The sequence below is a fragment of the Pleurodeles waltl genome, chromosome 12 (genome assembly GCF_031143425.1).
Source record: "Pleurodeles waltl isolate 20211129_DDA chromosome 12, aPleWal1.hap1.20221129, whole genome shotgun sequence".
Lineage (NCBI taxonomy): Eukaryota > Metazoa > Chordata > Amphibia > Caudata > Salamandridae > Pleurodeles > Pleurodeles waltl.
Genome location: NC_090451.1, coordinates 339,268,980 through 339,296,875, shown reverse-complemented (window position 1 = coordinate 339,296,875; position 27,896 = coordinate 339,268,980). Strand labels below are relative to the sequence as shown.

The window sequence follows — 27,896 nt, the reverse complement described above, 5'->3', positions numbered from 1 at the left end:
TCTGTGGTTTCCTTTAAAGCAGTAGATTGTGATCATTTTGCATGTCTGCTAAATCACTTACATGCTTTATGTTCTTATTGTGGTTTTCTGCCAGCACTAATAACTAAAGACCATTGGGAAGTATTTACTGTCATTGAGTATGAATTACTTATTTTTACAATCCAGAGTCTTTCCCAGAGTTGAAAAACACTGTTCTAACCCCTCTTCTTAAGAATTGGTCTGTTGACCTACTGATCCTCAGCAACTATTGCCCTGTGTTCCCTGTCCCATAAATATTTTGGAAAAGGTGGTTGTAGACCTACAGCAGGACTTTGTTTCGGAAGAAATACCAGTTATTTTTTAGTTTCCAGAGGCATACAACCAAATCTGTTCTGGTTACCCTGCTGAATGCTGTCAATGCTATAGCGGACAACTGTGCTCTATCTTTTTCATTTTATTCAGTTTGTCAACAACATTTTATTCCAGATGATCGCTTTTGTTTCTGAATAATTTCCTTCCTTTTAGGGAGAGGAATCAATGTATTAAGTTAGGACAAAGAACTAGGTGGTCCTGTTTCAGTGTTTGATTTTGTAGATTTTAGTGGTGTGTTTTCCAAACCATTTGAAATCTGTGTTTATCAGCATTTATTCAGCTGCATAACCCTCAAATATAGACAAAAGTTGTGTTTTTTCAGTATTTACTAAACTTTGTTTTTACCCATCTAGTATCTGTGGTTACATGTGGTAGTACATATTGACCAAGATGCTTATGAGCTACTGATTTCACCAATGAGTGAAAGGCTTAAACACTGACAAGAATATCGAATGCAATTTTAGTATTCCCAGGTTCTCTAGAACTTATTTCAAGCCTAAAACAAGCTTCTTAAATCCAAGCACACAAAAGCGGACGTAACTATAGGAAGAGAAAACAATATTTTAATGACATTCCTTAACAACAAAACTCAAGCAGAATACTCTTAGACTAGTCCTTCATTCTGTTACCCGTATATAATAGCTGATACATTTAAAAAAAAAAAAAAAAATCAACTAATTTTCTCTCACTTTCCTTTCTTTGAATTATATTTTAGTTTGTGGTTGTGAAGGTGTGTATCAGTGTATATATGTTTACACTGTTGAAGGCTATTTCTTTTTTAGTGGGGTTTTATCAGTTATTATTGGTTTAAGCCTAAAACAGGATAGCCCTCAAATAACTCATTTTCCTTACAAATTAAATATAGGATCCTCTAAAGTTCTTTCATTTGCAGAATTAAGTGCACATCAGTGGACCCTGTAGAGTTTCTACGCAGTTACTGATAGCCTCCAGAGACTTTAAAGGGAAGCCCAGCTGGGATTAGTTTACCCAGGTCCTAAATGTGTGCAGTAGTCTCTACTCCCCCCCCCACCACCACCTCCCAACCAGTATCCCGCACTTCATACTTTGCCTGGTATTTCTACATAATCCACCCTCCATGATTATAATTTGTCATGTATGTAAAATGCTCAAGTCATGCCCAAAGCAATATGATAATTCAGCCATCATTTTTCTAGCTTCTTCAGCTGACCCAAGTTCTTAATGTTTTTCAGATAGAATTACAATTGTTTACTTAGAATTCTTATTGATACAAAACTAGGTTATACAAATCCCCCTTTCCTAACTTCTAATTTGTCCATTAGCCTGATTGTAAAATAGTGAAAAGAACTTGATTTTGTGCATCATTAAAATTGCCGATTCTTTCACGATCTTGACTGGATGCATTGGCTTCCTATGGTGAAGTGAGTTTCTTTTAGGTTTCTCTATCCTCACTGTGTGTTCCTTCATAACCTAGCATCCTTCTATGTGGATTGAAATAAGGAGGGTTTACCTCCTGCATTCATTTTGACATGAACCGTTTCATTTCTTTCAGAGGTCCCAACTTTGTTGGGCTGGTCCGATATGTTAAATTCAGAAATGTTTACTTTGAAATCTGGAGCTGTCTATCTTGAATTGCAATCAATCCTGACAAACAATTGAATGAATTTACTGCAGAGTCTGACGTATACTTCCAGTAGTGGAAAAAATAACCATTTTCGTACGAAATTGCAACTTTAAGTAATATTTCTGGATGGTGCTTGATGGGGCTGTTTCATTCTTCATTGAATTGATAAACAAATACTATTTAGGCTAAAATGTTTTCTGAAGTAGGGGTGTGGTTGAGTTAATGAATTACATATTTCAATGTGGGCAGTGATTTTACTTTTTAGACCATTTTTTTCTTCTCACCTGTGTTCAGTGTTTGCCATGCTGTACATATCTTGTAGATTATTCACTCATGTGAAATAGATGAATCATATAAAATGAATATTTTGTTATTGCTCTAAACGTCTCAAGTAGTTATCATCCTGTTCATTTATATTAAATAATACAGTTGGTCACAAATTAAAGCTGAAAATCAACTCACAAAACAGCTATGCAAGCTATTCTAAACCAGTTGATCATTAGAACATTGAAGGAAAACCTAAGGTGGACTGGAGATGGATAGAGGTCCAGATTATTGTTCAGTCAGGAACTGACTGAAAAGGTGGGCTCTGAGATGAATGTTGAAAGTAGTGAAGGGTGTAAGTGTTCTTAGCTTAGATAGGAATGAATTCCAAACGGAGCTGGTGGCTCTCAAGACTATTTCAAAGCTATAGAAGTCCTGGATTTAGACTCTTTAAAAAGGGTTTAGCACTGGTACCTAGGACATCTTGAACCTCCAAAGCTGTTAAGTAATTTGGCGATATATGTTGGATAGTTTTTGTGAACGTAGTAACTTTTTAATTGTATTTTTGATATAATTGGGAGCCAGTGGACATCTCTCAGAACGGGCATAATGTGGTCATAATTCTTTGCTGAGTTTATCAGCCTATCGGTGATGCAGTATAACTTTGAGAAGAGTGTTGGAATGTGACGGTTAGTTTTATGAGAATTGTCAGGTTTTCATGCATTCGGTTGGGTGTTGTTGCCATATTGATGCATGGTGACACCCGAGTCTCATAGAATTGGTCATGGTATGCAATGCACAACATATCAAACTCATCACTCCCTCCATGCTCTGCTCTTGGTAGTAAAATGTTTTCTTCACATGCCTTCAGCAAAAGGGTATACTGAGCATGGCAGTTACTGTGAGTTATGGTGTGCATTGCATCCCATAACAACTGAATTTCAGAGCATTTTGAGTTGTGTTAGCTGAACCGTAACTAAACTCTAACTTTGGTTTGTTTCTGGGAATTTCTGGTGTTTATTCCTGCATTTAACTGCCATGTTCTCTTTTGGCCTTCAGCAGGCTTTGACATTTAGCCAGACCCTCAGCCCAACCCCCCCGTTGGCCTTCCCCCTCAGCACATGGTGCTGTTCGAAGGACCACCGGCTAACTCCAGTTGTGAATGGCCATGCATTGTACACAGCGGGAGTTGGTTACTGGGTCTGGCCAAAAATAGGGGCTTTCCCAACCTTTCATAAAAAGAGGGCTTGGCACCTTCACTTTCTTTTTATTTTTATTTTTTTTAATTGTGATTTTTGTGTTATTTTGTGTTTTCACGTCTCAGGCCTGGGTTTACAAACCCAGTCTTGGTGTTTATAAACTCTATTTATCGTCATGTATTGTCCTCCCCTTATGGACCTTTAGCTTTTTTCTGGAGGTGGGCATTTTATTCTGGCCACGTCCTGTAATGGCAGCTGCAACAGAACTCTCTGTTGTAGCCAGATATCCAGACCGTAGCTGCTGGAATCCACCTAAAAAATCCTTGAACTCGCCACAGCTTTTGTTAATGAGGAGTCAATTTTACTTGAGGGCAATTTTTTATTCGCATCCAAAAGAATTTGTATCAAGCATTTGGCAAGGTTTCCAAATTTTGATCCACTCCAGGATCCAATTTGTGTTTTTTTTTTTTACACAACAAAATTTGGCACGATATTTAGTATGCACTTTATAGAAACTTTAGGGTAATATTAAAGGTTTATAAAAACAGTAATATAAAAAAAACATCTTTATTTTGCCTACAAGACCAAGCATGACTTTGCCACAGTTATTTTTGTGGACAATTTCCTGTTCCCTCGACTCTGAACTTGTATTAGGGTGAGTTATTCATGTCATACATTGGACTTGCTCTTGAATTTGTAGAAGTGTCCCACATCTATCCATCGAAATATGAATTGTTAATCATTAGTTCATGAGACCCGTGTCCGTTTCATGAAGAATGTGTACCTGTACAAAAAAGATCCTTGTGAACCACATTTGTAGACTCTTTTCTGCGATTTGTATGACTATCATTTTGTTTAAATGACCTCTGTTGTGATTGGCCAAGTTGTTCGTTAAACTTTAATCAGTTAGTGCACATTACACAAATTTGTTTCTTTCTCAAAAGGGGGTATAGAACATTCCATGCTCTTTTTTACAAGGTTTTTAGTTAAGAACAACTTCATAAACTGAACCGTAGTTGATGACAAATGTCATCTGCACATCTCTGCAAATGATTAGACAAGCCTAGGGATTAGATGCACACCACAATGACAGCTACATCTGTTGAGAACGGAAGGGCACAAACTTTTGTACAGGATGACATTGCTCATGACATGGCCACTGGAGTTTTATGTACGTTGTGCAAAAGACATACACCCTAGGGACTATCAGTAACTGGTGCAGAATATGGTTGTGTGCCTGTTTTTGCAATATTTCACTGCCTGGAATTTCTGAGTTAAGTGCATATGTTCCATACACGGTTAGGAAATGGAGGCTACCCCTGTACTTTGACTGCAACTCATGGACTGACTTGTAGGCTTTTCAATTAGATTAATGTGCTTTAGACAATCAGTATTTTAGACAGGTACACATCTCTCTGCGCCAGCGCACACATACATGATACAGCCTCAGGACTCCAAAAACTCAAGTCGGCCAACAGTTGAATCAGTGTTGACTTCCCACTTTTTACACAATCTTAACTTGCACTTCTATCGAAAGACTAATGACAGTGTCCCTCAAGCAGGCTTCCATCTACCAGTCCTTTTGGCTGTCAATGCGTAACCCATGGCACCTATGAAAGCCTGCTTGTGTGCGGTTTTGCTATGTAAGTGTTTTATATGAATGTATGTGGTATGTGTCTAAGCAAATTTTATGAGTGTACAAATTGTATGTGTGTGGATCTGTATTCAAGGAGGCTTGTATGCACTGATATCTGAATGTCGTGTGATTTGTATTTATGGATGCCTGAAGGTCATGTGACGTTTGTTTGGTGTCTGAAAAGGAGTATGTCTGTGTGCTTCAGTATAGGCGTGCTACTTTATCTAATGATCCTCAATCTCTTTAGTAGCAGGGATCAATTGTCGATGGTTTTAGTGTCAGAGCTTTTATATATATTTATAAAAACTATATATAATGATCTATGCAGTCGCCAGTAGGTAGTTATGTTTAGGACCTACTTTCTGTAGAAAAATCGTTTTTTGACTTGCCTGTATCTTTGGCACAGTTTTGACAAATCTTCACAATTTTCCAAAAGAAGTGTCAAGTTGGGTCTTGTTGTACATGGAAAACTTTGCAATGATCCGTCAAGCAGGGGCAGAGAAAGAGGGGGGTCAAAAAAGTCTGTTATTCGTGTTCATAGAAGAATTGTTGCCAGCCATTTTGGGATGAAGCCGAGTCAAAAAAAAAATTTCTAAAAAAAGAAAAGGGGGCATGGTATATTTAATATAACCCTTGTGGTCCCCCGAGAACCCCCTTCAAGGCTTAGAAGTTGTTTTTTTTTTTTTTTTTTTTTTTTTAAATCACGTAAAAATCAATGGCTGGATCTATGGATTTTGCTGAGATTGTTCTAAAAACAAAAAATAGCCTCCCTTTTCTGTTATGTTGCCTCTGGTGGTCCAGATCCCAGGGGCATTTTGGGCAAAAAAAGGAGTTGGGACCCATGGGGCCTTCCCTTTTTATGGCTTTCAGTAACCTCGGGTACCAACACCTCCCAGGGGATAGGCTTGTGAAGTATACAGGGAGTTGCACCACCCCCTGCTCCTTGGGGACCACCACCTTCCCGGGGCTACAACAAAAACCCGGACCCCGGGGACCACCTCCTCCCCAGGGCTATATGCAATCAATGTGCAGGGGGGCCGTGCAGCCCTCCCACTCCCCAGTGACCACTGCAGTTTCAAAGATTTAATGTAAGCATCTGAATGCACAAAGTGCCACTCATGGTTATATGCTCCTGTGAGACCGGGTGAAAGTCACAAGTTCAGGCCAACTGTAATAGAGTGCAGGCACAAAAAGTTCCATTCACAAAGGAAGGAGGCCTTGAGGAGCAGGGACAGTGTCAGGGATGGTAGTCCATTGTAGGGTGAAGAGAGCAGGCCAGGAATTGCAGATGATTGTTTGTGTAGTGCAAAGATCCAGCCGGGCATCATGGACCGTCATTGCTGAAGATTCGCATTGGCTAGCACCGTGGGATGTCAATACTGTAGTGTGAAGTGCTGGTCTTGTGTTGTCTGTCGTCATAGGCGGTAGCTGTAGCGCAAAGAGTCTGGTTAACCAGAGCTTAATGTTGGCCTGCAGTGTGGACGGCAAGATCCTGGCTTGAAGAGATGTGGTCATGACTTTAGGATTATTCCTTTTCTTGGAGAGGGAGCTCAACTAATGCCACACCTTGGGGATCAGGAATTCACTTCTGCAGGGCTCAGGCAGGTCAAGTTGTAGGTCCAGTCAGCAGGTCAGCTGGCATATGCAGGGAGGCCTCTGGAGCTTGCTATGTCCCTGTAGCTCAGAACAAGAGGTCATTCAGCTGACCATTGGAGTCACTTCACCCTAGGATGAACTGTGCAGGTCCAGGCTTTCTTCTCAGCAAGCAGGACGACATAGTAGCAGGTCTTCTTGCAGCCAAGCAGCCCTGCAGTCCTTCGGTAGTGCCCACAAGTCCAGAGGTGCACTGAAGATTTGGTTCGGCAGGTCCAATATTTATGCTTGGTGCCAGTTTTTAAGTAGGAGAAGGTTTTGGAGTTTTCCATCTCCAGAGGTGTTTGGAATTAATGGCTTCCATGCCCTGGCCCCAGCTTGTCTGTGGTCATAGATGACTAGTGTTGAACCTTTTGTGAGTGTGCTGATACAGAGCTTTTGTGATGTGCAAGTGTGGTGGGTGACAGCTCTGCCTCTCTGTCGAGTCAGAGATAGCCCATCCTGCCAAAACCTATTGCCTCTTTGCCTCTCTTTCTGGGAGCAATACACAAAGACCAGCAGCCAGCTACATCTAGTTATGTGACCTCGGATGCAAGCTGAAAGCACCACATGGTTGGGACAAGAAAATGTCAGTTTTTTAAAAGTGGCAATTTTAGAAATGTGTCTTAAACTCTGACTTTAACATTAAAGGTTTTAAATTCCAATTCTTTAGACACCTAACTCAACATTTCTATTTGCTCCCAATTAAACGATATCCCTTATTAAAATTTAATAAGGTAACCTAATGATATCCTGTGAGACATGAAGGCCTGACAGTAGTAAAACATGACTTTAAGGGGTTTTCACTCCCAGTGCACGTAAAAAGTTAAAGTACATGTCCTTTTAAAAAAAATACTGCACCCTTATGAATAGGCGACTGAGAGCCGACCCTAGAGCAGACTTATTTCTTTTAAAAAGGAAGGTTTATGCCTTGCAAATGTTTTTTTTCTGCCAGGTCATAATGGAAGTTTAAACAGCACACACAGGCTACAATAACAGGCCTGGCACATGTTTAAAGGACTACTTACATGGGTGGCACAATAAGTGCATCAGGCCCACTGGTAGCATTTAATTTACAGGCCCTGGATGCATGTAGTGCCACTTTACTACAGACTTATAAGTACATAAATCTGTCTATTGGTGAGAAGACAATGTTACCATGTTTTAGGGAGTGAGTACAATCACGTTGTATACTTTACCTCTGCTAACCACTACTACAGTCCCAAGACCAACAGAAACAAGGACATTAAAAATGGAGGAGTAAGGCAAAAAGTTTAGCGGGAGACTACCCTAAGACTGACCAGTCTAACACCCATCATGTCTCACAGGCTCATGTATTTATTTTTCCCTGTTTTGTGTTGCCTCAGTCTGGCCAGTAGCACCATCAACATGTTCCAAAAGTGTAAAAGGGATTGCAAGTAGCACAGCAGCCCCCATGATTTGTTTTTTAAAAAGCCCAGTTTCCTGCATCATTCCAGGCATGTCCCCAGGACATTATTTTAAAGAACTCCAATTTGGAGCAGAACATTCTTCAGTTGGCATTTGGGGACCACTTTTCGGTTGGTTCTATTGTTGCTAATGGGGCCGGAAGTGTGTTAAAAAGAGAAGCATACACAACTTTAATGTAAAAAATGCTTTATTTAAAATATTTTTGAGAGACTATTACTATGCATTGCCAGTGTGTGTATTTATAAGGATTACTATGGATTATGGCTATTGATAATTTATTGTGGTATCTTTTTGACAAAGCAAATGGGTCTGGTTTATAGATGTTGATCTACTGACCCCTGGATAAACTCAATAGGCATGTGTTTTAGAGTTTTGGCCCCATACTCTACAACAAAGCTAATAGGTCCGCCTTACTTAAATTTGAAGCCTTAGAAATTCACTAAAAACGAAGGTTGGACGGGATGTCATAGTTAGGTAAAAATGTCAGTTTAAACCTAACGTTTTAAATTAACAAAACCACTGACACTAACTAGTTATAGCTATCGCAAGTAATTTTAACTTTGGGCCTTGCCATGCGCTGCTTGCAATTTCACATATTACATCACTCATAACATGTTCTATTACTGTATTAATAACATTCCTAATGACATCTGAAATTACATAATTGATAACACTGTGCATAGCGAGAGTGTACACTGCTCCCAGGTACAATACTCCATCTGATACACAAGGTCAAGTGATCTGTTGTGCTCTGTAATAGGAATAGAGAAAGAAATACCTGGTAAAAATGATAAAAGTATGTATTTGACCTGACAGCTTAAGGTGGTCTTCCCCCAAACGTTTTGCCTGCTTGCCTCACATTTTGGGGATTTCATTTTGTTGGTCTTAGGACTCTAAGCACTTTGCCACTGCGGACTAGTGCTTAAATGCATGTGCTTTCTCCCCTGAACATGGTTTGATTGGTTGGTACATCCACAATTGGCATACTTAGTTTACTTATAGGTCCCTATATGTCCCTAGTAAACTGCACTACATGTACCCAGGGCCTGTAAATTAAGTGCTGCTAGTGAGACTGCAGCATGCTTGTGCCACCCCCTCAAGTAGCCCTTAACCATGTTTTAGGCCTGCTATTGTAGACCTTTGTAGGTACAATTTATACTGCCATGTTGATTTGGCATTTAAAACTTCTTGCCAACAAAGCTCTTCTCCTGGGCTTTACATTTACGAACCAGTGCTTTCAGGGGAGGCAGCAGGAATGCATCAACCATAGTGCGCCAAGACTACAGGTCCCAGCATGCATCGGGCTGTTAAACCAAGTCCCATGGCTACACCCTTGGTGACAGGAGTCCTCGGTGTAACCTTGTGTTCAAGGCTTCTGAAAGTAACTAGATGTAGGGAAGTAATGTGATAATAGTCCTTGGTGACTGGAGTCCTCGGTGTAACCTTGAGTTTGAGGCTTCTGACAGTAACTAGACGTAGGGAAGTAATGTAATAGTTTTCGTTAAAAACCTTCCTTTTATAACATACAAGTCACCCCTAAGGTAGGCCATAGGTAGCCCATAGGGATGGTGCTATGTAACTATAAGGTAGGACATATCATTTAAAGTTTTACATGTCCTGGTGGTGGGAAAACTCCCAAATTTGTTATTCACTACAGTGAGGCCTGCCCCTTTCATAATTTAACATTGGGAATTCCATATTACATTTAATAAGCTGTAATTCCTAATTGTGAAGGAGTAGATAAATCATGTTTAGTACCTATGGAATTGTAATAATATATCCTCTTTAATGGTAAAGTCAGATTTATTGTTACAAGTATGCAAATTCCACTTTTAGAAAGTTATTTTCCTGCTTGTAGCCCTGTGTGCCTACAGCCGGTCTCCAATACATGTCTGGGGTTGGGTGCATTCCCTCTATACAGCCACACACAAAGGGAGCTTAGGTGTGACTGATGGGCCATCAACATCCTAATGGGCCATTCTGGGCAGGATGGGAGGGAGGAGCTGGGCACAGCCTCATATTTACACCTAAATAGGCTGTGTCCTGTCCCCACACAAAGAGCTGAATACTCCCCTATAGTGAGTCTGGAGCCAGGGCAGGAAGAATGCCCATCTGTGCACTTCAAAGACCCTTCTTTGAAATCACCCCCACTTTAAGGGCACAACTGGGTATGAGTACTGGACCTCTGACCCTAACGACTCACTACACTACTGGACCTGTGAAGAACTTTGCAAAGAGGAAGGCCTGCTGTGCTGCTAAATGATTTCCACTCTGGACTGCTGCTCTGGAAGAACTGCTTTTCTGCTGTGCTGCCCTACTGCTTTAGGCAGCACGGCCCTACTGATGAAGGACTGGACCCATCTCACTTGAACCTGGAGTGACTCCAAGGGCACTTTGACATGCCCCCTATTCTAAGTCCTAGGGACATCGAAGACTTCTCCTCAACCTGTCACAGCACTTGGACTTTGCTTGCTGCAACTCTTGCCTTGCCAAGTGGTGCCAATCCAGTACTGGTTCATTGGAAGTGGGTATAAAGTGCTGCAACTACCATAACCTGAGCATCGACTCCACTGTGCCAGTCTGAACCAATGCATTTCCCTCGGTGCTAAGTTGCTGCAAGGATCACAGACACTGCATCACCGACTGTGTGGCCCGTTGTATACAGCTTCCCATGCATCTCCATCTTTTCGCAGCTCGGAACGGATGCATCGCCTACATCAAAGGATGATGATGCATCCCCTCCTCTGCTTCCCACATCTTGGCTTTGATGTTGATGCATTCAAGAACCAAGGTACTTTTTCAGCAGGCAAAGGCTGGTCCCTGGGTCTGACCCACGCTCTATTGCAGACAGTCTGAACTTTTGCATTTACCCTGGTCTAGCGCAACAGGCCCTTGGTAGCATTTTAAGCTTTTAAACCCTACAATTTCATTTAATCTCTAAAAAATTCACATCTCCTTGTTCTACCTGTTTTCTTCGTGAAAATCTAAATCTATGCTTCTAAACTGGAGTGGAGGCCTTTTGTGGTGTTTTCATTGTGTTACTGTTTGGAGTGTTGCACAATTACTTTACATATTGGCACAGAGTAGGCAGGCCTAATGTAAGAGACAAGCTAACAGAGGGTGAGCACAGGATAATTTATGGTGTGTATCTGACTTTTTCTGACTAGGATTGTGGTACCTTCTTGGGAATGGTGCATAACTCTGCCAACCAGAAACACAATTTCTAACAATATGTATACTATACTTTAGTGGGGCCCCATAAATATTCCAATAAATAATTTGAAAAACACTGTATTCAGTGTGTCTAGAAGAATGAGACCGTAAAGACTTTAAAGGTCGACATTTTAAAAGTTGCAGCTGAATGACATCAAGCGCATCACGTGTAATAGAAATGATCTGTGTACTAAGCATGTTTATTCTTGCTTAGTACAGATCATAGATAAAAAGTGTTAGCCCCATAAACCTAATCGGTCAGCACCCCTCCTCTGTTTTACTTCAATAGCCAAGCTAATCTTTTAAGGGTAACCCTTGCCACAGAAATGCAAAAGGTTATTACAGTGATTGTTCAATATGCACTCATTCTGATGGTTCTAATCTTTATTGCAAATGTAATTCAGTTATGTGTGAAAATTATTATTAATTTTAAACCATAAACACAAAGGGGCTCTGTTACCAGGACTTGGTGGATTTTATTTCCATGGGGAGGACAGGAGGTATTAACCTTGGGTGCAACTACTTCCTGCACTTACGTAATAGGGTTCAGAGGATAAACCACTGAGGCTACAGCAAAAAAGTATTTTCTTGGTCTCTCCATCTCACTTAAAGTATATTAAATTTCTTTTTAGGAAGCACTAGGTTTGCAGTTTGAGCGTTTATCTAAGAATCATGGACCCTCAGACTTTCATGAATAAAATTAAAAATGGCAGCAATCCAGAGCTGCCTTTCCTCCAGTCTTCTGAGTCTGATGAATCTTTTTACGTGTCCCGACCGGTAAGGAGAAACAAGTTCACTCACTACATTAAATAGCAATGTAACCTATTTGGTTACACATTAAATCTCTGAAACGAACGTAAAGATTAGAAAGGATTTATTCGAGACTCATATTCAGACTTATAAATGAGTCTCAAAAATATACTATATATAGAGAGAGAATCACCAACAGAGAATTAAAGTGTCAAACAATGTTAATATTCACCAGCATATAAAATACCAGTATCTCAATGGCAATAATGCAATAAATAAGCAAAAGTGTATGATGCCTTGAATTCAAACTCAGATTGTCCTGCCTAATCATTAAATCTAAGTTCCTAACTATTCTAATAATAAGTTCAAAGAAAATTGTGGGCATTACAGAAACCTCCATAGAAGTTCAGCCAGGAGAGATGTGCGTAGCATAAAGCCACTTAATCTAACAAAAGAGAATAGGTCTACACCCCTCTAGTAGGTCTGCTATAGTCAAGGAGCAAAGGGAATCTGAATCTTAGACTAACTAAACAACACTTTAATCAACCTCCGAACCATCCACTAGCTGACATCACAGCCAAGGAAATTTCCACTGATAGGACACCATTGTGAATTATTTTCAATTACCTTTCATTCTCTCTGGAACACATCTACACAGGCGTTGGATTGCTTTCATGTTCAGGAATTCAAAAGGGGAGTTTGTTCTTACAGCTCCTTGTTTCTGTTCCAGAACCTTGGCAACCCATCCTCATGCCACCTTATCTGTACTTAACAATGTGCTTCTCATTAACTGAAGACTAGTACGGAGGCACCTGGAAATCAAAGGATTAAAGAACAAGAACAGACCTTGCATTGAAAGTTTAAGCGCAAAATAAAACACGGGGCCTCGACTCCAGCCTGTTCAATACGGACTTTTAACACACATTTGATCATGAAGTTGTACATGAAATTCTCATTAACACAATATAAGGACAAAATGGTTATAGGAACATATCATTTCAAGACATTATAACACCAATACATTTGAATATTATTTGCAAAGATGTGGTTAACATAAGATATTTGCAGGCTTCTATTTATTGGTTCAGTTCGATAATATGGCTTTGCAGTGCACCACATTTGCATGAAAGCAGTTTACACATGTTTATATGTAGCTGATTGGGCTTTCTCCAAGCATAATGGCACAGCCAAGTTATCCTCATTCAACAGCAATGCAACAGATGCAGAGACACAGTAAGAATGAATGCACCTAGGTGTGCATGAATGGCTGCAATGGTGTTGTTTTGTACATGTGCAGGCATTAGTGATCTCTGGCAGTGTGAGAATGGGTACGTTATGACTGCTTATGAGCTACATCAATGGCCAAAATAACTGCCTTTCTTAAAGCTGTTTTGTTAGTTCTGTTTGTGTTGTTTTTCCTATTATGTTACACTGTGCTGCAATTTGTTTTCCAGATGACAGTTCATTACCCTACAGTTTAGCCCCAATTCATGTTTCACTTCCCTCTGTTGAGCAGAGTAGTTGGGGGAAGGAAGAGCTACGCCAAATTTGAAATAAGTAGAGTAAGAAGAGACACACCTTCCTTATTTTCGTCCTCTGTCTCAGCTCATCCACTGTACTGCACTTCTGTGTCTTTTCGGGCAACCGTGGGTCACTTGTGTTATCAGGAAGGCATGTCTAGAAACTGAAGAGACCAAAAGTGAGTGTGAATGGGCGGACTACTCCAGCTCAGCCCAAAGTATAAAAGGACTTGCCCATGGCGTTCTCACATCCTACTGATGGTGAACGCTAGTATACTGTTTATGTCCGGCTTCAAAAAAACGTTTTTGTATACAAATGTTATTCACTTTAATGTGAGTTGGCTGGAAATTGCAAGCCCAAGAATGGAAACATGGTTTCTTAAGCACATGGAGGTAGCTGATAATGCGATTCTCTCTAAATTAATTTTTTAGCTGGTAAACTTACAGGAAGACGCGTTTAGGTCGACGAACCTTTGGACCACGTTCGGGGACTACCCAGTACGAGATGTCTTTTTGGCATCACAAATCAATAGATCCATAAACCAATCAATAATTTCAATAACTAATAAGCAACCCAATCAATAACATTCAGTAAGAATCAATAAGTTGAACACTCCATGACCTTTCAGTCATGAATAACCACACCAATTTAGTTAAGTGTTAGGATATTTTTTCCCTATTAGTTACAATCTAATGTCATTTCTGTTAATCTCATTAGCAATTCATCTCATTAGTAACTCTTCAAATTTGCAATTAGAATGCAATTAATCAATGCATAGAGAATATTCATTAAGTACTAACACGTTATTAATAAGAAGCAGCTTAGCAAAGTCTCAGTAGTACACGATTCAACAAAGCAAGAACTCAGTCATTTGTCTATTTGTGTAGGATATTTGTGAACGCCTTAACTAACCTCAAATTAGCATTAGCATGTTGGGCTTCATGCAAAACATTTAGCAAACACGAATTTGGAAAACATCTTACCTATGGCCTCTATCAAGAGAGCAGTTGGTACCTAGAAAGAAAGGCAAACAGACAATTACAATTTTGCATCAGATAGTTACCAATCCAACAAATCAGCAAACAGTGTCAGTCTTCGTCCTCAGGACATCAGTCGATTCACCCTCAGCAGCGATGGGACAGGGCAAAGTCTTGATATAGCATAGCTAAGGAATAGGATCTTCCCTCATATTGAGGAGAAGTAAGTATCAGGTAAGGACGGGTAGCGGATGGTTTGAAGTAATAAGACAAAGCAAAAGAGTTAAAGTCTCTGTAAGGTAAGTGGAGTCTCAATTTCTGCTTTCGTCTCTGCCCTCGGTCTCGCCCCCAACTCCTTGGGTCATTCCGTTAAATCAAAACTCTCTAATTAGCCCTTAACTCCTCATTGGATAATAATTGGTGCATCGTTATCTCTGTCCAATAATCCTTCATGCATTTTGCCAGAATTTCCCAAAACCACAGTTCTCATGTCGAGGATTTGGTCCATGTTATTGACGTCTTCATCGGTTGGAATGTCAGGTAAGAAAAGTTCAACTTTGCGCTCCAGTCAGTGTCTCCATTGTTTTCTCCTAACCTTGCACCTGTTACGAATTACACTGTTTCATTCAGCAAGAACGTCTCCTTGAACAAGTCGGTTCTCATGAGAAAGAATTTACTACGGCTACACACACATCTTCTGGAAAAGTACAGCTTTGTGTCCTTCAGGAAAAACAGCACATTACACATTAGAAAAATACAGTTTAATATGAGACCAGACAACTAGGCCCAGACCCTTGCTAAGCTAAGGCCCTAAATTAATAAACAACTCGTAATACATAACTCAAATTTTTGATGTGCTAATACAAATTCAAAACATTAGTACATAGTTAATTCTAAATTAGCAACTTTCATTAGTCTTCGTATACATTGGTAGCCACTCCCCGTGGGCATATTTCAAACGTGTGCATTATTTTCTACTTTAACACATTTTCTATACAGCTTTACCACACAATATTTTGCAAGCTTTTCATGTTAATATTGCTTTTATTTAAAGACACACTCCAACAATCCCTCCTCTGAATCTTGCCATCACACAAAACCTTTCCCACAAATTTTACATCCTAAAATTCCCTCAACTCAATTTCCTCCCTTATTGGCTTCCCCTTTGATTTTGCCCTATACAATTTTTTCCCGTTGCCTTTCTTCCCTCTTATTATTTTTCACCATCTTTAATTTTATTCTCTTACTAATTTTACATGCCACCCATAATCCAAATAAGCAAGCTATAACAATCAATATCCCCTGTATTATTTTAGACAATATCCCATGCCAAATGTTACTGAGCCAATTTCCCACTGAAGCAAATCCTTACTCAAACCTTATTCCCGAACACCTGGTTCTTTCAAATCCTTCAAGTCTGTACTATCCCTAGTCAAGTTAGTAAGCATACTTCTAATCTCATTACTATTATCTGGTATATATGCACAACAATGACGCTCATTAAGCATCTTACAAACTCTGCCATTTTTCGCTAAAAGAATGTCTAAAGCAAGCCTGTTTTGAAGAGTCATAGCCCTCTCCGAAGCAAGTTCAGTATCCATCAGGAGTATAGCCCCTGAAAAATTTGTCAGCATGTTATCCACAATAGTAGACAACTTTCAAATCTTTATGGAGTTTAAGATAACTCCCACTGAAGGAATTATCACCCCAAATATGTCTCATACTACACCAGCAGCAGATTCTCTCTTCTGTCTAGTACGATGTAATTCAGACAATTTCGGAAACCTTTTCAAATCGTCAAGTTGATATATCTTTGGGAAAACTATCCCCAAATAACATGTCCCATACCATCCCTTTGGAAGACGTTAATAAGCATTAAGCCCACACATGTAATAGATCCCTGGGATTGCTGGATCCTGTCCATTTAACATGAATGTCCATTTACTCTGAAACAAAAACACATGCTTGCATTCACTCATTCCCACAAACACATTGTCATAATATGATTTCGGCCTAGATATGGAAAGCTTCCCTACGTGTAGTGCATCTAAAGCTAGCTTCCATTGTTCTCTAATTGCACCATAACCTTCACTACTAGCAAAAGCCTTCTGCTGCAATCCTTTCTCTAATTTACCCTTTAATGCCCTTCTCCTATCTTCTGTGTGATCTAGAAAGCTTTTCTCTACAGGTGTAGGCAAGCATGTCAAATATTTACGGTGTGCATAAGATGTACTAATTGTTGATGTCGACTCAAAGAATCCTTTAACTAACTTTATTCTATAGTATCTAGTTACCACACTCAAATCCTCTATTACAGGCACATAAGAATACACAAGGTCATAGTTTGAGTAAAAGTATTGAATCTCCTTCTGAATATATAATCTTGTTAGTAACAGATTACAATTTATCCCATATGTTAGTGGCAGACTATGATAGGTAACCCCCTCTTGTACCGAAACAGGAATCTGTGTGCACACAAAGCAATCCTTCGCATCCATTGTGTCAACATACTCACTCAGCAAGGGATAGAAAACATTAGTGGAAAGTTCCTCTTTTGCATTAGTTCCCTCATGCAAATATCTTGTATCCAACTCAAACCTCTCCCAAGCTGTTAGTGCAGTGGTAGTTTCAGGAATTGTAACATTGTTAGCCCCAGTCTTATCCATTAGTGTCATACCCACAACCACAACCATAATGAATATCACACACACAACACCCAAACCAACACCCAGATATTTACAATGCCTACTCCCTCTATTATCCTGCTTAGTGTTAGCGATGATCTGTAACGAATCAGAAAGTGAAGGAAGGTTAATTCAAACAGAGGACAGTCAGAACAAATTTTCTTCTTGTTTTTTTTTCTTCTCGCAGCAGAGTCAAACAAGTGAAAGTCTTCCTTCTGCAACTATTTACAGCCTTCAGTTTAACTCCCAGGATCCTTGTCAATTCAGGTTAGCAGCTTGTCAAAATCAGGTTCAAAGTCAATTCAGGTTTAAAGTCTCAACCGGTAAATTCTCAGTCTTTTTTCTCATTTTTTTTTTTCTTTAATTCAATCTATACACCATTTCAGTCTCTTTAGCCAGACTCAGGTGCCAAAGTATTGACCTGGAATGTCTCGATCAAAGCAAAACATCAAGAACTCTTGTTGCCATTCAGCTGTCGTTGCATACGCCCATTCTGGACCTGCATACCTTTTGTTTGCTACTCTTTTTCTCTTCAACTTACGATCACCTTGCAACTCTCCTTCACTTAGGTCCTCTCTCCTTGTTGTATCAACTTCTTCCTCTATTGCATCTTCAACAACCACTTCTCCCTTTTTCACTTGCAATACTGGCCACTTGACTCCTTTCTGTATCTCTACCGGTCTTTGATCGCTCCTGTGGCAACCCTTCGCCCTCTCTTGGCTCTGTTGTTTTCTCTTGAAGGACCTGCAATCTGCTCAGGAGGAGTTTGGACACTCTGACTCTCTTCCACCTCAACTCCTCCGCCCTCTGGGTCTGGTAAATGCTCTAGCTCATTTCCATAATCGTCTGCTTCTGGGAGAACTTCCCTCTGCATAGGCTCTTCTGCTGCCTCTGTTGAGATAGGCTCGCCGTCACCCCACTGGATCTCTTCTCCCTCGTCTCTTACCGGAGTGACCAAGCTGTCCTCAACAGGCTCTCCTTCAGTCTCAGTTCCCCTTCTATCACTCTCCGGCCCTGAGACTTCGTTCTCTGCTGTTGGTCCTTTCAACAACTCAACTTCCTCATCAGTTGGACACGTCATCTTTTTCGTGTGACTGGCATGGATCCAGTTTGGAATTCCCGCACACTTCACAGCAGTAGTAGTCGTTAGTATCACTTGATATGGCCCCTTCCAACGTGGCTCCAAACAAGTCTTCCTTACGTGTTTCTTGATGACAACTCAGTCACCAGCTCTCAGGTTGTGTCCTGGATCATTTATCGGTGGCAGGGTGGTAGCTTCCACCTGGTGAGAAAAAGAGCGGACCACATCGGCCAGACCCTTGCAGTAGTCCAACACCTTATCATCCGTGATATTCACAAGAGCATTAGCAGGCACTGCGGGCAGTCTCATAGCTCGGCCCATGAGAATCTCATGAGGGGACAATCCTGTTTTCTTGCTAGGTGTATTTCTCGTTGACATTAACACCAAAGGTAATGCATCGGGCCATTTCAAATTTGTGGCTGCACACATTTTTGCCATTCTCGACTTCAGGGTACCATTCATCTGCTCCACTAGTCCTGATGCTTCAGGGCGGTAACTACAATGCAACTTCTGCTCAATGTTCAATGCTGCACACAATAGCTTAACCACCTCGTTGTTGAAGTGACTTCCCCTACCTGATTCTAAAGAGATCGGAAACCTGAAATGTGGTATCAATTCCCTAAGCAGCAGCTTTGCTAATGTGAGACTGTCATTCCAGCGTGTAGGGTACGCTTCAATCCAGTGACTAAACATACACACAATCGCCAACAAATATCTCAAACCTCCACACACGGGCATCTCAATAAAATCCAATTGCATTCTGCTAAATGGACCTCCAGATCTCCCAATGTGGCTCAAATTCACCACTGTTCCTTTTCCTGCATTCATCTGTTGGCAGATGACACACCTATGGCAAATCACTTCTGCAGCTTGTCTGAACTTCAGGTTAAACCAGTCAATTTTGAACTACCTGATCATGGCATCCCACCCAATATGTGCTTGACCATGATAAAACTTTGCAAATTGTGACAAAAGACTGTTCGGCAAGACCATTTTCCCTTCGTCTGAGACCCACAAATCATCTGGCCTCTGTACGCATTGCATCCTAACTCAAGAACGCTTCTCATCTTTTCTGGCATGTCCCTGCAACAATCTCAACTCTTCTAACGTATCAATCACCCTTAATGCGTAACCTGTGCATGTCTAATTTTCCTTTTGGAGTAACAATTCACACTGATCCTTAAACGATATACAGTTCAATGCGCAGAACCTTGCGATTTGATTCGCATATCCGTTTCCCATTGAAACAAAGTCTTGAGACTTCAGGTGCGCACTGCATTTCACCACTGCAATTTCATGAGGTAACTGAATCACGTGCAACAACTCCTTAATTCTCTCACCATTTTTCACTGGCGAACCAGAAGAGGTCAAGAAACCCCTCTGTGACCACAGTTGGCCAAAGTCGTGGACAATTCCGAATCCATACCTGCTATCAGTATAGATAGTCACTCTCAACTGGGCAGAAGCATGGCAAGCTCTAGTAAGAGCGATCAATTCAGCTACTTGAGCAGAATATACTCCTTGAAGCCAAGACGCTTCCAGGATAGCAGAAATCATACATACAGCATATCCAGCTCTCAGCACTCCTACTGAGTCTCTCAAACATGAGCCATCAACAAAGATAATTTGGTCCTTTTCTTCCAATTGGGTATCTTTAATATCAGGCCTCGGTTTGGTGCACATTTCTGTTACCTGAAGGCAATCATGTTCTACATCTTCTACATTTTCAACCTCTGTATTTTCACTTGGAAGCAAAGTTGCCGGGTTCAACACTGTACATCTTTTCAGCGTTACATTTGGTGACCCCAATATAATCGTTTCATATTTAGTCAGTCTTGCATTTGTCATGTGCTGCGTTTTAGTACGGGTCAACAGGATTTCAACTGAGTGAGGGACCATGACTGTTAGATGATGTCCCATAACTATGCCTTCACAATGTGTGAGGCTTTGTCCAACTGCTGCTACTGCACGCAGACAACCCGGTAAGGCTGCTGCGACTGGGTCCAACGTAGCTGAAAAATATGCTACTGGTCGGTTTACACCTCCATGGACCTGCGTCAGGACAGACAAATAACATGCATCACGTTCATGACAAAACAGAACAAAAGGCTTTGTGTAATCAGGCATACCTAAAGCTGGAGCCCTGCACATGCTCTCTCTTAACTCAGTGAAGGCTTTCATTTCCTTCTCTCCCAACACTATGACATCTGGCCCCTCTTTGACCATCAGTCTCACCAATGGCTTGGAGATGACTGAGAAATTTGGGATCCACTGACGACACTAACCCACCATTCCTAGAAACATCCTAACATCTCTCTGTGTTGGTGGATTCATCTGTAATAGTGGAGTCACTCTTTCCCTGGATAACTTCCTCGACCCTTTCTCAATTTGATGACCCAAGTACTTCACCTCTTTCTGGCAATATTGCAATTTCTTTGGGAACACCTTGTGTCCGTTCTTTCCCAGGTGATTCAGTAAGGCAATCGAATCATACTTGCACTCGTCCCTCGTTTTAGAAGCGATCAGCAAATCATCAATGTACTGTACTAGAGTCGATTGAAAAGGCAACTCCAATGACTCCAAATCCTTCTTCAGTATTTGATTGAATATGGAAGGTGATTCCGAAAACCCTTGAGGAGTTCGACACCAACTGTAAACCTTGTCCAAGAATTTAAAACTGAAGAGAAATTGGCTGTGCTCATGAAGAGGAACAGAAAAGAACGCTTGGGACAGATCAATTACTGTGAACCACTCTGCATCGCATGGAATCTGAAACATGATCACAGCTGGATTTGGCACCACTGGGCAGCATTTCACCACTATGTCATTGATCTTTCTCAAATCTTGGACAATTCGAACCTTTCTACAAGGCTTTCTCAGTCCCATTATTGGTGAATTACATGGACTGCTCATCACTTCTTTCGAGACTCCTTGTTTCACAAAGTCTGCAATTAATTGCGCAACCTTTATAAGGACATCTTGCGCCATATGGCTCTGCGGTCTCTGGGGGAACACAACATTTGGCTTCACACTGACTTTAACTGGTTCTACTCCTTTTACTCTTCCAGTGCAGGGTGAAGGCAGATAGCCCTCAGAGCATGCACCACCAGGAAACAGTCGAGAAAGCTGGCAGGATGAGGCGCTACAATGTTGCTGGTAGTCTTCTTGCTACTTTGTTGCGGTTATGCAGGCGTCTTGGAGCAGTCAGCGGACGATCCTTGGCAGAAGTCGAAGAGGGAAGTGCAGGGGAACTCTGGTGAGCTCTTGCATTCTTTATCTGGTGAGATGCCCACAGGAGAGACCCTAAATAGCCCACAGAGGAGGATTGGCTACAGAGAAAGGTAAGCACCTATCAGGAGGGGTCTCTGACGTCACCTGCTGGCACTGGCCACTTAGAGCTGTCCATTGTGCCCTCACACCTCTGCATCCAAGATGTCAGAGGTCTGGGACACACTGGAGGAGCTCTGTGCACCTCCTCTGGAAGGTGCTGGTCAGGGGAGTGGTCAATCCCCTTTCCTTTGTCCAGTTTCACACCAGAGCAGGGCTGGGGGGGGATCCCTGAACCGGTGTAGACTGGCTTATGCAAGGAGGGCACCATCTCTGCCCTTCAAAGCATTTCCAGAGGCCAGGAGAGGCTACTCCTCCCAGGCCCTTCACACCTATTTCCAAAGGGTCCAGCCTTGTCCAGGGGGGCAGAAACCTGTCTGAGGGGTTGGCAGCAGTGGTAGCTGCAGAGGAGACCCCGGAAAGTTAGTTTGGCAGTACCCGGGCTCTATGCTGGAGACCCGGAGATGCATGGAATTGTCCCCCCCAATACCAGAATGGCATTGGGGTGACAATTCCATGATCCTAGACATGTTACATGGCCATGTTCAGAGTTACCATGGTGACGCTACATATAGGTATTGACCTATATGTAGTGCACGCGTGTAATGGTGTCCCTGCACTCACAAAGTCTGGGGAATTTGCCCTGAACAATGTGGGGGCACCTTGGCTAGTGCCAGGGTGCCCACACACACTAAGTAACTTTGCACCTAACCTTCACCAAGTGAGGGTTAGACATATCAGTGACTTGTAAGTTACTTAAGTGCAGTGTTAAATGGCTGTGAAATAACGTGGACGTTATTTCACTCAGGCTGCAGTGGCAGTCCTGTGTAAGAATTGTCTGAGCTCCCTATGGGTGGCAAAAGAAATGCTACAGCCCATAGGGATCTCCTGGAACCCCAATACCCTGGGTACCTAGGTACCATATACTAGGGAATTATAAGTGTGTTCCAGTGTGCCAATGAGAATTGGTAAAATTAGTCACTAGCCTGCAGTGACAATTTTAAAAGCAGCGAGAGCATAAACACTGAGGTTTTGAATAGCAGAGCCTCATTGATACAGTTAGGCACCACACAGGGAACACATACAGGGCATACTTTATGAGCACTGGGGTCCTGACTAGCAGGATCCCAGTGACACATAGGCAAAACAAACATACATACAGTAAAAATGGGGGTAGCATGCCAGGCAAGATGGTATTTTCCTACATTCGCCCATCTGCCTTCCCACATTTCTAAGGCTCCCCAAACTTGTGCCTTCTGCAGTATCTCATTAAGATGTGCCTTCATCCCAGTAGACCTCATGTGCTCGAAATCCTTTGGCTCAAAATCTAACCTGTAACTCCTCTTCAGATGCTTGGTATTTTCTAAATCAATGCCATATTTATCTGCCAAGTTTGCCAATCTCTGGTGCACCCTGCTCACTTCTCTAGTTATTTTTGGACACAAGTATCTCAACTCTGCTTCTGTGTATGACTCTAACCTGTTCACTCCCATGCTCCCTTCAACAAGTTCATTTGCTTCCATGCCCAACCTCGCAAAATTCAGGTGTTATTCTCCTTCCGCTCTCCCTGCAGTTACAGGAGCAGTCTGTGGAGTATTAAGCTTGTCTAACCAGTCAATCCGCTTTTGTGCTGTTAAACCTTGTAATGAGATATTCCCAGCCTGCACTAAAGGTGTCTGTGGTATATTTACACTCATGATCTGCGGAGTCAACAGTCTTTAATCTGTCTGCCTCATGGTCTCTGGAGGAGCCCCAATTGGACTGAAGTCTAGCAGGGACCTAGGTCCTTCAAATGTCGGTTCCTCTGGAGTCGTTCCTTGAGAGCTTCCTACGAACCCTCCTCTTGTCATCTCGTGAGTCATTACCCCTTGATCGCATACATTAGGCTTCGCCTGTTCATACAATGGTACTGGTGGACCAACTGTAATGGGCAAAGATATGGCGTCTGGCGTCTGCCTGTTCCCCAAACCCTGTGGGGGACTAACTCCCATATTCTGGTTCATCACTGGTGCCACGTTTGACTGCAGTCCCGTGACCAAAGTATAATTCGGAATCGTTTGTTGCTGTACCTGGGGCAGTAAAGGTGGAGTCAGATTAGTCTGAATCAACTTTGGTCCTCCATATGCTTGCTCTGTTGGCACCATCAGATTCATTGTAGTCTCTAAGATGGGGACATCAGGGTAAAGTCTCTGAACCTGTGGTGGCTGCAGCTGAGATTGCATACTGTGAGCAGTGGACACGCTAAAACTACTCTGCACCGGAACTGGTGTTGAGACAGGACTAACCTGTACCGGATTCGTTGTCACCTTCTCTTGGGACGCACCTGCAGGACCTGTACTAGTACTCGGTCTGTTGTCATCTATCGCATATGGCAGTGGTCGGTCATCAGTAAATGATTAAGGAACTCATCATCGTCTGAGTCGTCTACCTCTGACCAGGGCTTCCTAGCCTCTTTGTCTTTGGAAGGACTTTTGTCAGTCTTACAAGTGGCTTTCCCCCTTTTGTCTTCACCTTCTTGAGCTATTGCTGGAAACAGCCTGACTCAGTCTATTGTTTCTTTCCTCCAAACTCTCTGTGCACTATCCCACCTAGCCTCCGCTAGTGTCTTTTCTGCTTTCCTCATTCTCCTCTCAAATTTCTGTTGCTGTTGTCATATTGCCATCAGTTCCCAAATTGCTAATGCCTCAAACTGTGCTGGCCTCTGAGGTGGATTTAGCTCATTTAGCACCCTCTGCAAATTTTCCAAAATCCTTAAATTGAACGTTCCGTGCTGCGGAAACGCCAAACACCCTTCTTTCTCTGTAGCTTTGCACCACTGCTTTAGCCAAAGATGTGGCGCAACCCCCTTTTCCTCCATTAGAGCATAAGCCGGTGTATCCTCCGGCGGTGTAACTTCCCCTACACTCGTGGTAATATATACTTCTCCTCTCAAAGCACCCTTCAAAGCCTTGAAAAATGTCATTTTTATGCCTTTTATTTTGTTCACAATTGAATCAGGAAGTGACTTTAATTACCAGAACTCTCTTCGCCTACCTTCTCAACCGATTGCCTCTCACGGACGGCTGCCAATCCGTGCGCGACCCTTCTCACTAACCAACCTATCCCAGCGCGGCTCCAATGACACACAATCACACACACTGCGGCTGACAAAGTCTTGCGGCTTGTCCTCCCACTCTCTCGGGTTCATACAAAACTAATGCAATATAATGCGAGCACCAACCAAAAATAAACTCAAGTTTGCCGGTTTACTACACGAAAGGGTAATACAATCGCTTCAGAACTTTACAGAGATTTCACTTAGCCTCCACCGCTACTCTCTCCTTCTCAGATCCCACACTCGCAAGCAAAATTTGACCCTCAAATTTTACTATCGACTTGTCAATGGGTCATTCTAGTGCACTTTAGAACTCACCAAATCTCCATTGAAGTTTTCATTCCCTCACTTTGATTCAAACTCGACTCGTCGATTTCACCATCGACCTATTAAACCGCACAAATTACAACATAAACCAAGTGTCTCATACACTTATCAATATACTCCGGAGTCTTAGACCACACAGGGTCTGTTCATCATCAACAACCACGTGGACATTTGTTAGCACAAAGCGCCACACTCACATGAAGTTCCCCGACTTCCCTACTCTCATACTGCGGAGTACGTACACGCCTACTAAAACATCATCTGGCCTAAAATCCTCACAAACTTCACAATTCACCTGCGGTATGCATAAGCTGTGCAAGCGCAAACCCTACTTCATTCACACTATCACTAGAACGCCAAGAACATACTCAAGCTTCCTTCAGCGAGCTCCGAGATTCTGGGAAAGTCATTTGGGACTTAAGGGCACATCATCTCTCCTATTTGCATCATTGAAAAATAATATTTTCCCAAACCCAATTTTTCCGATACACCTTGCTTACTTCCAAACCACGGCCACCTTTCCTAGCAACACTCTGTCAAACCGTAGACCCTTGTACTGGGGCCCCAAAGGGCCAAACCCATCCGCACTGTTACCAAAGCTGTTAATTATCACACCCCACGATCATTCGTACTAGGGCCCCAAAGGGCCAAACCATTACCTCTGCTACCAAAAACTGTTAGCGCGTCATAGCCTTAAAAAGTAAACTTACAAGGAGATGCGTTTAGGTCGACGAACCTTTGGACCACGTTTGGGGACTACCCAGTACGAGATGTCTTTTTGGCATCACAAATCAATAGATCAATAAACCAATCAATAATTTCAATAACTAATAAGCAACCCAATCAATAACATTCAGTAAGAATCAATAAGTTGAACACTCCATGACCTTTCAGTCATGAATAACCACACCAATTTAGTTAAGTGTTAGGATATTTATTTCCCTATTAGTTACAATATAATGTCATTTATGTTAATCTCATTAGCAATTCATCTCATTGGTAACTCTTCAGATTTGCAATTAGAACGCAATTAATCAATGCATAGAGAATATTCGTTCAGTACTAACACGTTATTAATAAGAAGCAGCTTAGCAAAGTCTCAGTAGTACATGATTCAACAAAGCAAGAACTCAGTCATTTGTCTATTTCCGTAGGATATTTGTGAAAGCCTTAACTAACCTCAAATTAGCATTAGCATGTTCGGCTTCATGCAAAACATTTAGCAAACACAAATTTGGAAAACATCTAAACTATGGCCTCTATCAAAAGAGCAGTTGGTACCTAGAAAGAAAGGCAAACAGACAATTACAATTTTGCATCAGATAGTTACCAATCCAACAGATCAGCAAACAGCATCAGTCTTCGTCCTCAGGACATCAGTCGATTCACCCTTAGCAGAGATAGGACAGGGCAAAGTCTTGATATAGCATAGCTAAGAAATAGGATCTTCCCTCATATGGAGGAGAAGTAAGTATCCGGTAAGGACGGGTAGCGGATGGTATAAAGTAATGAGACAAAGCAAAAGAGTTAAAGTCTCTGTAAGGTAAGTGTAATCTCAATTTCTGCTTTCGTCTCTGCTCTCTCTCGCCCCCAACTCCTTGGGTCATTCCGTTAAATCAAAACTCTCTAGCCCTTAACTCCTCATTGGATAATAATTGGTGCATCATTATCTCTGTCCAATAATCCTTCATGCATTTCGCCAGAATTTTCCACAAACCACAGTTCTCATGTCGAGGATTGGTCCATGATATTGAGGTCTTCATCGGTTGGAATGTCAGGTAAGAAAAGTTACACTTTGCGCTCCAATCAGTGTCTCCATTGTTTTCTCCTACTCTAGTAACCTTGCACCAGTTACGAATTACACTGTTGCATTCAGCAAGAACATCTCCTTGAACAAGTCGGTTCTCATGAGAAAGAATTTACTACGGCTACACACACATATCTTCTGGAAAAGTACAGCTTTGTGTCCTTCAGGAAAAACAGCACATTACACCAGACAACTAGGCCCAGACCCTTGCTAAGCTAAGGCCCTAAATTAATAAACAACTCGTAATACATAACTCAAATTTTTGATGTGCTAACACAAATTCAAAACATTAGTAGATAGTTAATTCTAAATTAGCAACTTTCATTAGTCTTCGTATACATTGGTAGCCACTCCTCGTGGGCATATTTCAAAAGTGTGCATTACTTTCTACGTTAACACATTTTCTATACAGCTTTACCACACAATATTTTGCAAGCTTTTCATGTTAATATTGCTTTTTTATAAGACACACTCCAACACCAGCTATCCTGAACTACTCCACTCTGCTCCCCTCGCTACCTACACTTGGTCCTCACCTTTCAATACGCTCTCAGATAATTTGCACTCTAAACTCTGTCCCGTTTCTCTTCTATTTCTGCGTAAAATGCTTTAGATTTATCCTTTTGCACTACTAAGTTCAACGCTCTTGCCAAAATACGGTGCTGAGTCATTTAACACAGTCTTCCTCAATCAGATGTTTGCCTCATTAAGGGAAGTATGATATCTAGCTGTGCTGAAAACATAGACATGCATATCATGCCAGCAGCTTGATCCAGCTCGGTCTGAATATAGTAATTTGAACAGCTGATGGGATTGTTTCCTTTAGACCTGGCACAGTGCACAGCTGTATAATGGGATATATAGCCATGGCTGCACTTCTGATGTCACTTTTCTTTGTAATCACGCTTGATCCTCTGGAATTTTCCAATTTCTAAATTACAGTGTAGTAGAAACAGCCCTCGTGAGATTATTGCGGAGGGC

The 27,896-nt window shown here is 41.7% G+C and overlaps 1 protein-coding gene across 1 annotated transcript in view; it reads left to right on the top strand.

The window, feature by feature from the left end:
- Nucleotides 1-27,896, top strand: part of CHST8 (carbohydrate sulfotransferase 8) — a 1,378,704-nt gene that overhangs the window by 60,041 nt on the left and 1,290,767 nt on the right. The gene's annotated exons all lie outside the window — the stretch shown is intronic.